Source organism: Lynx canadensis, chromosome B4 (genome assembly GCF_007474595.2).
Source record: "Lynx canadensis isolate LIC74 chromosome B4, mLynCan4.pri.v2, whole genome shotgun sequence".
Classification (NCBI taxonomy): Eukaryota; Metazoa; Chordata; class Mammalia; order Carnivora; family Felidae; genus Lynx; species Lynx canadensis.
Window position 1 is genome coordinate 75,583,229 of NC_044309.1, and position 15,259 is coordinate 75,598,487.

Below are 15,259 nucleotides of genomic sequence, written 5' to 3' on the forward strand. Positions count from 1 at the left end.
CAATGATTAATTGATATCTTGCTTTTAGGCAAATAGGGAAAGGACAGAGAGGTTTTTTGTTTTTGTTTTTGCTTTGTTTTGATCTGCTTCTCAATTGCCTTCAGTTCAAAACAATCATTGTGTGAAAGTGGTATGTTTTGGGGTGGCAAGTTCTGCTATCCTTCACAGCATTATTCATAGTAGCCAAAAAGTGGAAACAATCCAAATGTCCATCAACTGATGAATGGATAAAGAGAATGTTGTATATCCACACAATTGATATTTATTTGGCAGTAAAAATAAATGAAGTATTGATACATACTATAACATAGATGAACCTTGAAAACATGCTAAGTGAAAGAAGCTGCATATTGTATGATTCAATTTACATGAAATGTCCAGAATAGGCAAATCCACAGAAACAGAAAAATACGGATTAGTGTTTGCCATGGGCTGGGGGTGAAGGGGTGGTAATTGAATGAGGAATAACTGCTAACAGGTACAGAAGTTTTGGGGTTTTTTTTGTAGCATGATGAATGATGAAAATGTTTGGAATTAGGTGGTGGTAATGGTTGCAAAACCTGGTGACTATATTTAAAAATTTAAATTATACACTAAAGGATGAATTTTATGGTATATGAATTATATATCAATGAACAATACAGGGGCGCCTGGGTGGCTCAGTCGGTTGAGCGGCCGACTTCAGCTCAGGTCATGATCTCGCGGTCTGTGGGTTCGAGCCCCGCGTCGGGCTCTGTGCTGACAGCTCAGAGCCTGGAGCCTGTTTTGGATTCTGTATCTCCCTCTCTCTGACCTTCCCTCGTTCATGCTCTGTCTCTCTCTGTCTCAAAAATAAATAAACGTTAAAAAAAATTTTTTTTAAATGAACAATACAAAGAAATTGCTATATTTAAAAATTTCATGCCCTTCTAGTGTTTCCGGTAACAATTTGGATCACTGAAATGGAAATATTTACAAAATATATCTACGTAAGTTGATTTTTTTTTTTAAATAAAGAAGCCAGTTACAAATGCCTACATGCTTTATGATGCCATTTATATGAAATGTCCAGAACAGGACAATATATAGAGACAGAAAATAGATTAGTGGTTGCCTAGGTTGCAGAGTTTCTTTTGGGGAGGTGATGAAAATGTTGTAAAATTGATTATGGTGATGGTTACACAACTCTGAATATATTAAACACCAGTGATTTGTATACTTTATTTATTTATTTTGTACACATTATTTTTTATTTTTTAAAGCATTTTTTTTTAGTTTTTTAAGTTTATTTATTTGTTTTAGAGAGAGAACAAGCAGGGGAGTGGCAGAGAGAGGGGAGAGAGAGAATCCCAAACAGGCTCTGCACTATCAGCACAGAGCCCCTCTCTGGGGCTCCATCCCTCTAACCATGAGATTATGACCTGAGCTGAGATCAAGAGGCAGATGTTTAACCGGCCGAGGCACCCAGGCACGCCAATCATAAAATCTTAAAAAAAAAAAAAAAAAAAAAAAAAAAGCTTCCTGACCCATTGCCACAAAGTGATTTATAGAATAATGATTTGGAGAGGTTCTTAACTGGAAGTGGCATCTAGAACATGGTAACATCAACTATAAATAGACTTGTAAAACTAATAGAATGCATCATTAAGGAATATCCTGTATTTTTTGACACCCAGCCTATGTATCCACTATAAACAGGTTTTATTTTTTTATTTATTCCTTTATTATTATTATTATTATTATTATTATTATTATTATTATTATTTTAACTAGGCTCCACACCCAATGTGGAACTTGAACTCATGATAGGAACTCCTGACCCTGAGATTAAGAATCGTATTGTTCTACCGACTGAGCCAGCTAGGTGACCCTATAAACAGGCTTTTAAGTTCAAACCAGAGAAATTCCTTCATTCTTTTTAAACATTTCCCATTTCCTTTGTTCTATCTACTCATTCTAGAAAATTCAGACAACTTAGAAAGTTGTAGTGGAAGTAAATTTACTTGAAATCCTATCATTATTAAAAATACTGTTAACATTTGATAAAGATCCTTGTAGACATCTATTTAGTATAAACATATACTAAATAGTAAATGCTAAATATTTACTGTTTTATGTGAGTGGATTTACACTATATATATTGTGGAAAAACGAGACCTGGCATTGTATTTGGTTATGAGTCTGTTAGAGGCATTTCTCTTACTTACTTATAATTTGCAAGCCTTCCAAGAGAAAACTAGATCCAAGATCTATAATTGGATCTAACTAGAGAATTTATACAATATTTATAGTTAATTGATAAAATTAATATAAAGCTAGTAAGATAATCTTAATAGCTTATTTGATTAATGCACAATTTGTGAACTAGTAAAAATCCAATAATAGGCATATCTATGATTCTCTTTAATTCTTGAAATCATAAAGATTTTGCAGTTAGCCTTAAGTCTTGGAGTTAAGGGGCCACATTCCAGAATGGTAAAGACAGACTCTGTAACATAAAAGTTTGACAAATAATAATAATAATAATAATAATAATAATAATAATAATCCATATCTCTTTACATGATCTGTCAAGAAAACATAACAGAAAGAAAATATGAAATGTATCATGGAGAACAGAAATAACCAAATTTAATCTTACTTAAGTCTTTCACCTTAGCCTGATTAGCCAGATAAAAAGGATCTGTATTTACCTTCCTGATATTCTTATCTTTTAGGTTTCTTATAAATACAGAGAAAAACAATTTATAGCCTAATGTCTAGATAAACAAAGTGCCTTCATGATGCTTACCCAAGCCTTAGAAGGATCAGAAGGCCTGCCCTAGAAGCAAACACCTGCAGCACTTTCTTTGTCCCATAGTGCCACTATTCCCTGTGTTGTATAAAATGGTCAGCAAGGACTTTTATTCATTCCATATTTTATTATTTATATATTTTTTTATTAAAAAAATTTTTTTAATGTTTATTTTTGAGAGACAGAGACACAGAGTGCGAACAGGGGAAGGGCAGAGAGAGAGGGAGACACAGAATCTGAAGCAGGCTCCAAGCTGTCAGCACAGAGCCAGCCTGGGGGTTCAAACTCACAAACTGCGAGATCATGACCTGAGTTGAAGTTGGACGCTTAACCAACTGAGCCACCCAGGTGCCCCTTATTCATTCCATATTTTGAAAATCCTCTAGTATGATGCCGTATGTGATATATGTTCTGTGTTAAGTGCGTACTTAGATAACATGTACACATGCATACACATACAGAGACTTTTGTGATTTTGATTGAAATTATATTGAATCTATAGGTCATTTTGAGAAGAACTGACGTTTTTATGAGATAACTCTTCCAATCCACAGACTAAGTATATAATTCCATTTATTTAGGTATGATTTAGTGTTTTTCTTTTTTTTTAAATAAAAAAATTGTATTTACTTAGAAGCATTCAGAATGTCAACAAAACAGCTGCAACTTTTTTTTTTTTTTGCAATTACAGAGTGGTATTCACTTAACAGAACAACAATTATTTCGTATAAACTGCATCAGAGACAACTGAAGATGAAAAAACTACCATCCCCATATATAACTAATTTGTGCTGTGCACCAACAAGAACCTGCCTTAAATTTCCATGCCAATTTACAACCCCCATACTGTACCAGGCAAGGTTAGTGGCTATTGGAAATACTACCGGGACAGGGCTATCTACAGACACATTTGGTAGTGTGTTAACTATACAAAAAAAGACACTGTACAGTTTAAAAACAAATCTTACACAGCCTTACATTTCAATTTTTTTCTTTAAAAGGAGTGAGTTGTGTGCAGGGGGGTTAAATGCTTTATAGACAAAAAAAAAAAACTGCACTAGAACCAACTTATTCATCATCATCATCTTCTTCATCTTTTTCATCTTCCTCCTCTTCCTCATCCTCTTCATCTTCCTCATACTCCTCCTCTTCCTTCTTTTTCTTGCTTTTTTCAGCCTTGACGACTCCCTTTTTTGCTGCGTCAGGCTTTCCTTTAGCTCGGTATGCAGCAATATCCTTTTCATATTTTTCCTTCAGCTTCGCAGCCTTCTTCTCATAAGGCTGCTTGTCATCTGCAGCGGTGTTATTCCACATCTCTCCCAGTTTCTTTGCAACATCACCAATGGATAGGCTAGGATGTTCTCCTTTGATTTTTGGACGATACTCAGAACAAAACAAGAAAAAGGCCGAAGGAGGCCTCTTGGGTGCATTGGGATCCTTGAACTTCTTTTTTGTTTCCCCTTTAGGAGGGATATAAGTTTTCATTTCTCTTTCATAATGGGCCTTGTCTGCCTTTGCCATGTCTTCAAACTTTCCTTTCTCTTTAGCAGACATGGCCTTCCACCTCTCTGAGCACTTCTTAGAAAACTCTGAGAAGTTGACTGAAGCATCTGGGTGCTTCTTCTTGTGCTCCTCTCAGCAAGTTTGCACAAAGAATGCATATGATGACATTTTGCCTCTCGGCTTCTTAGGATCTCCTTTGCCCATGTTTAATTATTTTCTTTGCCAAGAAAGTTTTTCTGATCCTTCTTGAATTGTACTCTCCAAGTGCCCTGTCCTCCTCTTGAAGGTTCTGATTTAGTGTTTTTCAATAAAGTTTCATTAAAGTATGTCTTGAACAATTTGGGTAATTTTATTCATAGGCATGTTATATGTTTTTTGATACTATTATGAATGATATCCTTTTTAAGTTAAAATTTCCAATTACTTTTGGTATATAAAAATGCAGCTGATTTTTGTATAATTTTGTATCCAGCAATCTATATTACATTAAAAATTTTTTTTTCTTTAATGTTTATTTATTTTTGGGACAGAGAGAGACAGAGCATGAACGGGGGAGGGGCAGAGAGAGAGGGAGACACAGAATCAGAAACAGGCTCCAGGCTCCGAGCCATCAGCGCAGAGCCTGACGCGGGGCTCGAACTCACGGACCGCGAGATGGTGACCTGGCTGAAGTCGGACGCTTAACCGACTGCGCCACCCAGGCGCCCCCTATATTACATTTTAAAGTATCACCTTTTCTCCATCTGTCCTCTTTTCCTGCTATTACTTGCATACTAGGTCTCCTGGATCTATGTCTAAGTCTTATATCTTCCATTATGATTTCTGTTTGTATTTCAGCTCTTTGCTTTGAAATAGCTCTTCTGCTCAACTTTCCAGTCACTAGTTCAGATCTTGCCAGTAAATATTCTCTCCTTCAATTCATCTGCATTTTTTTCCCTGAGAGATCATAGTTTTCATTCCAGAAATTCTTTGTTTTTATCTGCTCTCATAATTCTTTACATGTAAGCTCTTATTCATCAGAATTTATCTTCATATTTATTGCTCTTTTTATTGCTCGAAATCTCTTTTTGCATATCTGTGCTTCCATTTGGGATCCTTTTCCTTTTGGTAGAACTCCCTTTGGGGTTCCTTTAATGAAGATCTGCTGCTGGCAAGTTTTCTGTTTTTGTTTGTGTGAAAATATATTAATTTGGCTTCATTTCTGAAGAACTTTTTTATACTGAGTATAAAATTCTAGTTTGGCAGTTATTATCTTACAATACTTTGTACATATCATTCCATTATCTTTTGGCTTCCATGAATTTGTTGAGAAGCTACCTATTAGCTTTATTGCTCTTTTGAAGGTACGTCCCTCTACCAACCCCCTCCCCCATGACTTCTTTTAAGATTTTATCTTTATCTTTGGTTTTTAGCAACTTCACTATGATATGCTTGAAGTATGCTTTTCTTTGTATTTGTTCTGCTTGAGTTCAGAGAATTTCTTATATTTGTGACTCTGGTTCCTTCACTACTTTTGGAAATATTTTGGTTATTTTCTCTTCAAATAGTGTTTCTATCCCATTGTCTCCCTCTTCTGGTCCTCTAATCAGGTATATATCAAAGATTTTATTTTTTACAGTCTTATGTGTATTTTATGTTCTTTTCTCTATTTTCCTCTTTTCTCCCCCCTTATCGTCACTCTGGATAATTTCTTCTGACCTATCTTCTAGTTCGCTAGTTAGCTCTTTGTATGTGTCCAATGTGCTGTTAAGCCCCATTGAATTTTTAAATGTGATTATTTTTCAGTTCTAGAATTTTCATTTAATATTTCATACAGTTTCCTCTGCTGAATTTCTCTATCTTGTCATTTAACTTCTTAAACCTATTCATTATGGTTGCTTTATTTATTTATTTATTTATTTATTTATTTCGGAATTTTCTACACTCAGTGTGGGGCTCAAACTCATGACCCTGAGATCAAGAGTCACATGCTCTACTGACTGAGCCAGTCAGGTGCCCCTCATTATGGTTATTTTAAAGTACATGTCTGATAATTCCAATATCTGACTCTTCTATGGATCCTTTTCTCTTCTGCTTCAGTTTTTGTCATTTGATCTTGTTTGTGGAATACTGGTATTTTTTGTTTAATACTGAAAGTGGTTTATGAAAAATTAAAGAGATAATTTGAGTCCCTGGATGGTGTTATATTTCTGCAGCAAGAGGTTACTTTTGCTTCTGGAAGTCAGTTAGGGTAAGATTAGACCATCTTAATCAAACCAGGGATTGAGTTGATGAGAAGCTGAGCTTTAGTATTTACAAGGGCTGGTATCTTCTAATGTATAGGCCTTTGGGAGTCCCAACTAAAAGTAAAGGGGGGAAGGCACCTGGGTGGCTTAGTCAGTTAAGCGACTGACTTCAGCTCGAGTCATGATCTCACAGTTTGTGAGTTTGAGCCCCGTGTCGGGCTCTGTGCTGACAGCTCGGAGCCTGGAGCCTGCTTCAGATTCTGTGTCTCCCTTTCTCTCTTCCTCTCCCCCACTCATGCTCAGTCTCTCTCTTTCTCTCTCAAAAATAAACATTTAAAAAAATTAAAAAAAATATACAAGTATAGGGGGAAGTGGAGTTCCTTTATCTTGGTGGGTCCTGAGCAGTTTTTCCCCCCAAGCTCTGTAAGACTACAGGAAGACCAGTTCTCAGCCTTTTCGCTTCTGCTTTCTGCTCAGCTTCTTAGCCTCTCATTACTACTGTTGAATCAGTAATGCCTCTAAGGGAAAAGAGACATTTAATGTCAGGTTTACCTCTTTGTACTTCAGAAGTCTGAGATTTTAGCTCCTCAATTGGCTTGGGAGCTCTCTGATTCCTGTGAATAGATTTTTACATTTTTAACTTTGTTCATATTTTCTGATTGTTTTTTGCTGCAGGGTTGGCCTGCAACAAGATACTCCACCATTACTGACAGCAGAATGCCCTAGAGAATAAAAATAAGAAAATTGAAGAAGAACAGGGATACTCAGCCTACCTTGAGTTATTTGCTTTTTTGTAAATATTGTATCAGTGTCAGCAAAGATGATTTTCTTTTCTTTTCTTTTTTTTAAGATTTTGTTTTTAAGTAATCTCTACATCCAACGTGGGGCTTGAACTCACAACCCTGAGATCAAGAGTCACATGTTCTACTGGCTGAGCCAGCCAAGTGCCCCAAATATGATTTCTTTTCTTTTCTTTTTTATGTTTATTTATTTTTGAGAGAGAGCACGAGCAGGGGAGGGGCAGAGAGAGAGGGGGACAGAGGATCTGAAGTAGGCTCTGTGCTAACAGCAGCAAGCCCGATGTGGGGCTCAAACTCATGAACTTTGAGATCATGACCTGAGCCAAAGTTGTATGCTCAACTGACTGAGCCACCCAGGCACTCCCCAAATATGATTTTCTATTTACCTTTGAGATGCTTGAATTTCAAGGGTATCAAGTGAATTTTTCATTTAAAATTTATCTTAAAAATTTTTTTAATGTTTATTTATTTTTGAGAGAGAGAGACAGAGTGCAAGTGGAGGAGGGGAAGAGAGAGAGGGAGACATAGAATTTGAAGCAGGCTCTAGGCTCTGAGCTGTCAGCAGAGCCCGACATGGGGCTTGATCTCATGAACTGTGAGATCATGACCTGAGCTGAAGTTGGATGCTTAACCGACTGAGCCACCCAAGTGCCCCTAAAATTGATCTCCTTATTGATATTTTTTCCACTATAGCCACTCTTTTCTTTATTATTTTCCCTACCACCTCCTTCATAACTCTGGGAGTCTTCCAATTTTGCTTAGACAAGACACGTCTAAATTATCCCATCAAATTGTATCTGCATCTCCAGGTGACAAAATAATGCTTACTCTCTCCCTTCAGCTCTAGAGAATAAGGCAATAATCAATGAAACTGAGTGAAAACATGTCATAGCTTTATTTCTCAATCCTAAATCTCAAGTTAATCTTGTTAGTTTTTATGCAATTCTAATACTAGCTTGATAGTTATCTTTATAACAGATTTTCATGTGGCTAACAAGCCTACAACAATTTCCTATACCCTAGAAATGGCCTGTACTATATGATCTTGCCCCCTCTAGCCAAGGTTGACTAACCCACAGGAAAAAACTATAACCCAGACTGGGCCAATGAGATCCTAACTCCCAGTAATCTGACATTTGCAACAATTAAATACAGAGATACAATTTTTAGAGCTGAGTAATTATGATACACAGCCTCTAAGATGGCCCCCATTGTTCCCCTTCTAGTATTCATGTCCTTATGTAATTCTTTCTCCTTGACTATAGGCTGGATCTACTGATTTTTCTAATAGACTATAGCAAAAATAATAAGATATCACTTTAAGGTTAGGTTACAAAAAGACTGTGGCTTCTGTTTTGGGGGTTCTCTCTTGCTTTCCTTCTAATTTGTTCTGAGGGAATCCAGTTGCCATGTTGTGTATTGCCCTTTGAAGAGGCCCATGTGTTAAGGAACCACAGGTCTCCAGGCAACAGGCAGCAAAGAACTGAGGCCCTCAACTGAACAGCAAGGAACTGAGGCTCTCAAAATAGGTACTGAATTCTGCTAACAACCAGAGGAATGAGCTGGGAAGTGAATCCTCCCTCAGTTGAGCCTTCATATTGACTGCATCCCTGGCCAACAGGATGGTTGAAACCTTATGAGAGATCTTAAGTCAGAGGGACCCAGCTTGGCTGCACCCATATTTCTGATCCTTACATAATCTCTCCAAGTGCTTGTTGCTCTAGTCTTTCCAGTGTAGCATTCAAATCATCTTTCTTAGTTCTTACCTCATTTTTCTCATCATTGAGGGTTTCCTCACAAGTTTTGGCCTTTAACTCATTTGGTCTGCTTTCTGGGAAATTGTCACTGGGGTGGGCCTTTCTGTGATATGCTGCAGCAAGGATTCCTGAGAATGCCACCCAGAATCCTTGGTTTTGCCTCCCTCTCCAGGTCTGACCTTGCACATATTGGCCTTCAGCATCCTGGACACTTGAAAGAGCTGTTGCTTCCCTAAATAATGCCAACATGGGAGTCAGACAGACTGCCTAGCAGGCCTCCACCTAGGTACCTGATACATTCTCTTTGAACTGTTTCTGAGTACCTGGCCTGATCTCTTCAAGCTCTTTTTTCCAAGGTTATTAGCTTCTCTTTGTCACATTATCTTGTACCCTTCTGATTTATTACATCTTTTACTGGATTGGAACTAATGGTCTACAGTACTGTTATTTTTACCAGATAGAAGCAATGCTATGTCTTAGTCATTTTTATCTGGACTCTATGGGGACAGGCTCTAACTCAGTTTCAGATCACACTCCCCACTGTGGCTGTGCTACTTATGATGGTAGTTGAATACATCTGGCTGGTTCGTGTATGCAACTACTTTCTTTTTTTTTTTTTTTTTTTTTTACCATATTTTATTATGTTGAATTTTGGGTCTGCTTTTGTTCATTTCTTCTTGTATAACTTTTGTGTGTATATTTTCGCATGTTTTTTGTGAAGAGTTTTGGTCTAGCTCTAAAATACTACCTAAACTTACTTCAGAACAGAAGAGGAATGGTCCAGTAAGTTTTCTCATTTTTCACCTTAGGTTGTCAGTCCCTTTAGATTGTTAAGCATATGACCTTTCATTTATTTCTTTAAATCTTCTTCAATTACCTTCATAAGCTTTCTATAGTTTTCAGCATACAGATCCTTTACATCTTTGGTTAGATTTATTCCTAGGTATTTTATGCTTCTTGGTGCAATTGGGAATGGGATCAGTTTCTTTATTTGTCTTTCTGTGGCTTCATTGTTAGTGTATAAGAGTGCAACTGATTTCTGTACATTGATTTTGTATCCTGCAACTTTGCTGAATTCATGTATCAGTTCTAGCAGACTTTTGGTGGAGTCTATCGGATTTTCCATGTATAATATCATGTCATCTGCAAAAAGCGAAAGCTTGACTTCATCTTTGCCAATTTTGATGCCTTTGATTTCCTTTTGTTGTCTGATTGCTGATGCTAGAACTTCCAGCACTATGTTAAACAACAGCAGTGAGAGTGGGCATCCCTGTCGTGTTCCTGATCTCAGGGAAAAAGCTCTCAGTTTTTCCCCGTTGAGGATGATGTTAGCTGTGGGCTTTTCATAAATGGCTTTTATGATCTTTAAGTATGTTCCTTCTATCCCGTTGACCTTTCATTTAATTGCCAAATCCAATACCTTTACTCTACTTACAGAGGTCAAAGATTATATCTTAAGCACACTGCTGTTAAAACTATCAAAAACACACCGCGTCAGGCTCTGGGCTGATGGCTCAGAGCCTGGAGCCTGTTTCCGATTCTGTGTCTCCCTCTCTCTCTGCCCCTCCCCCGTTCATGCTCTGTCTTTCTCTGTCCCAAAAATAAATAAACGTTGAAAAAAAAAAAAAAAAAAAAAGGGGGCGCCTGGGTGGCGCAGTCGGTTAAGCGTCCGACTTCAGCCAGGTCATGATATCGCGGTCCGTGAGTTCGAGCCCCACGTCAGGCTCTGGGCTGATGGCTCAGAGCCTGGAGCCTGTTTCCGATTCTGTGTCTCCCTCTCTCTCTGCCCCTCCCCCGTTCATGCTCTGTCTCTCTCTGTCCCAAAAATAAATAAACGTTGAAAAAAAAAATTTAAAAAAAAAAAACTATCAAAAACACTGAAAAAAGGAATATTTATGAGGTGTTCCCTAAATAATCTTCAGCTTTTAGTTTTTCTAGTAGTTTTAATCACTTTAGAGAATCTGATGAAAACTGTATTCCCCCCCCCCAGATGTGTGTGTAAGCCTTGTTTCAGTTATCTGTTGCTACTTATCATACCACCCCAAAACTTACTGACTTAAAACAGTTGTTCATTTTTTCTCATGATTACATGGGTCATGGACGGTTGCTGTGTTTCATGTGGTGTTATCTGGCTCATTCACATAGTTGCATTCAGCCGGATCGCATCTGGGGCTAGAATATCTAGGATAGTCGCATTTACATGTCTGGGGTCTTTGTGGCGGCTATTGGGTGGGGTGCCCTGGTTGTTTTCCACATGACCTCTCTGAGGGAAAACAAGCTGCCAGGCTTCTTAAGAGATTGACCTGGATCTGGCACAGATTCCTTCTGTCACATTCTATTAATCAGCTCAATCATAAGTCCAGTGAAGATTTAAGGAGAGAGGAATAGGCTTTATTTCTTGATAGGAGAAATATCATGTACCTATAGAAATGAGGGAAATGGTTAGAAATTTGAAAATGCTCATGGTAGATTTGTTTTTGATTTCATATTCAAAAGGCAATTAATCTAATTCACTGTATCAATAGAATTTTAAAAAAACATGATTATCTCAACAGATGCATGCAGAAAGAGAATTTGACAAAATCTAACATCCATTTATTAAAAAACCTCCAAACTTTCAGCAGACTAGGAATAGAAGGAAACTTCAACAATCCAATAATGCATATCTATGAAGGGTGCCTGGGTGGCTCAGTAAGTTAAGCATCGGACCCTTGATTTTGGCTTGGGTCAGGATCTCACAATTCGTAATATCAGGCCCCACATCAGGCTCCATGCTGATAGCACGGAGCCTGCTTGGGATACTCTCTCTCCCTCTCTCTCATTTTCATTCTCTCGTTCTCTCTCAAAATAAACTTTAAGAAGAAAGAACATCTGTGAAAAACTGAAAACTGACATCGTACTCAATCATGAAATATTTAACACTCCCTAAGATTGGAAACAAGACAAGGATATCTGTTTTCACCCCTCTAGTCATCAAGAATGAACTCCTGCTTTTGATACTCTAAATTCTGTCTCTCAATTAAGCTAGATCGTCAAAGGCCAACTTGCCTGGACTACACTGTATAAACTCAGGGTAGGATCACTTTTTTTTTTTTTTTTTTGCTAGAATGTGCCCTGGTGTGATGCCACAGTCTATATTAAAAGATAATATAAATGACTTAGCAGTATGCTTATATAAACTACTGGTGGGAGTGAAAATTCACATTATCAAATAGAATCTGGCAGCACATTAGAAGAATACTCACCATAACCAAAATTTTTGTACTGGAAAATGCAATGATGATCCAACATTAGGAAAGCTTTTAAAATAATTCATCATAATATGTTCAAGAAGAAAAATCATGTCAATCTCCAAATATTACTGAAAAGACATTTAATAAAATTCAACATCCTTTCTGATATTCTTAACATGTAAATAATATAAAATTCTTACCTTGATATATATTTTTCCATATATTGATAAACTTATAATATTTTTTGTTTATAATGTCTCAAGGCCAAAAGCTACATTCCAATTAAAGACAGAAAAAGGATAGGGTAAGTATTGTTATTTTTTACTTTTTAATTGAAGGAATTAATACACAGAGGAGAATTATAAAATTCATATGATAGTCTCAAGACTCAAGACTAAAATATTTACTGTCAATTTTTGATTTTTTACATTAAAAGTGTTTAATTATTTATTTATTTTGAGAGAGAGAGCATGAGTAGGGGAGGGGCAGACAGAGAGAGAGGGAGACACAGAATCCAAAGTGAGCTCCAGGCTCTCAGCTTTCAGCACAGAGCCCAACGTGGGGCTCGAACTTACGAACCTTTAGAGCATGACCTGAGCTGAAGTTGGATGCTGAACCGACTGAGCTATCCAGATACCCCTAATTTTTTACATTTTAATTATCTCAAGATTCTTAGAACCTCAGAGATTGAAGAGTAGTTAAAAATGTTTTAGGGAATGCAAACTGGTGCAGCCACTCAGGAAAATAGTATGGAGTTTCCTCAAAAAATTAAAAATAGAACTATCCTATGACCTAGCCATTGCAGTACTAGGTATTTATCCAAAGGACACAAAAATGCTGATTCGAAGGGGCACATGCACCTCAATGCTTATAGCAACACTGTCAACAATAGCCAAATTACGGAAAGAGTCCAAATGTCCATTGACTGATGAATGGATAAAGAAGATGTGTTTTATATATATATATATATATATATATATATATATATATATACACACACACACACACCAATTATATACATATACACACATACATATATATATGAAATGAAATATTGAAACAATGAAATATTACTTGGCAATCAAAAAGAATGCAGTCTTGCCATTTGCAACAATGTGGATGGAACTAGAATGTATTATGCTAAGTGAAATAAGTCAGTCAGAGAAAGATAAATATCATATGATTTTATTCATGTGGAATTTAATAAATAAAACAGATGAACATAGGGGAAGGGAAGGGAAAGAAAAATAAGGTAAAAACAGAGAGGGAGGCAAAGCATAAGAGACTCTTAAAGACAGAGAACAAACTGAATGTTCCTGGAGGGGTGCTGGGTAGGGGGATGGACTAAATGCGTGATGGGTACTTGTTGGGATGAGCACTGGGTTATATGTAAGTGATGAACCACTAAATTCTACTCCTGAAACCATTATTATGCTATATGTTAACTAACTTGGATTTAAATAAAATTAAAAAAATATTTTTAATGTTTTAATATTAACTCAGTTAAAAAGTGGGCAAATGTTAGTAGACATAGAGAATAGATTAGTGGTTGCCAGAGGTAGGGGGATGGGGTCAAAGGTGGTCAAAATGCATGAAGGTGGTGAAAAGTTACGAATTTTCAGTTATAAAATAAATCAGTCATGGGAATATAACATGCAGCATAGTGACTATAGTTAACAATACTATATTGCATATTTGAAAATTGCTGAGAGCAAGTCTTAAAAGTTCTTTTTTAAAAAATTTTTGTTTTGGGGCGCCTGGGTGGCGCAGTCGGTTAAGCGTCCGACTTCAGCCAGGTCACGATCTCGCGGTCCGTGAGTTCGAGCCCCGCGTCAGGCTCTGGGCTGATGGCTCAGAGCCTGGAGCCTGTTTCCGATTCTGTGTCTCCCTCTCTCTCTGCCCCTCCCCCGTTCATGCTCTGTCTCTCTCTGTCCCAAAAATAAAAATAAACGTTGAAAAAAAAAAATTTTTTTTTGTTTTAATGTTTATTTTTGAGAGAGAGAGAGAGAGAGAGAGCGCGTGCGAACGTGCGCGCACGAGAGGGGGAGGGGCAGAGAGAGAGGGAGACACAGAATCCTTAGCTGGCTCCAGGCTCTGAGCTGTCAGCACGAGCCCAATGCAGGGCTCGAACTCACAGACCATGAGATCATGATCTGAGCTGAAGTCAGATGCTCAACTGACTGACTGCCCCAGTCTTGAAAGTTCTTATCACAAGAAAAAATTTGTAACTATGTAAGCTGACAGATACTAACTAGACTTATTGTGGTGATCACTGCACTATATATAAATATCAAGTAATTATGTTGTATACTTGAAACTACTATAATGTTATATGTCAATTGTATCTCAATAAAAAAGAATTATGCTAAAAAAAAGTGAACAAAGGACTTGAATAGACATTTATCCAAAGAAGATATCCAAATGGCCAATTTGCACATTAAAAGGTGCTGAACATCACCACTCATTAGGGAAATGCAAATCAAAACCATAATGAGATACCACCTCATACCCATTGAAATGACTATCATCAAAAAACAAAACAATAGAAAATAACAAATGTTGACAAGGATATGAAGAAATTGGAACTGTTATACACTGTTGGAATGTAAGATGGTGTAAACTCTATGGAAAAGAGTATGACAGTTCCTCAAAAAATTTAAACATAGAATTACCACATGATCCAGCAATACCACTTCTGGATATATAACCGTAAGAATTAAGAGCAGGGTCTGTAAGAGATATTTATATACCCATGTTCATAACAGTGCTATTTACAAGAGCCAGAAGGTAGAAACAACCATCATGTCCACAGATGGATGAGTGGATAAACAAAATGTGGTATATTCGTAGAATGGGATATTATTCAGACTTAAAAAGAAAGGAAATTCTGACACATACTGTAACATGGATGAACCTTAACGACATTATGCTAAGTGAAATAAGCTGGTCACAAAAAGATGTACCTAGA

The 15,259-nt window shown here is 37.0% G+C and overlaps 1 protein-coding gene and 1 pseudogene across 1 annotated transcript in view; both read right to left on the reverse strand.

Moving 5' to 3' along the window:
- Window positions 1-15,259, reverse strand: part of LOC115518926 (tubulin alpha-1B chain) — a 57,837-nt gene that overhangs the window by 29,340 nt on the left and 13,238 nt on the right. The gene's annotated exons all lie outside the window — the stretch shown is intronic.
- On the reverse strand, window positions 3,386-4,497 carry LOC115518930 (annotated as a pseudogene).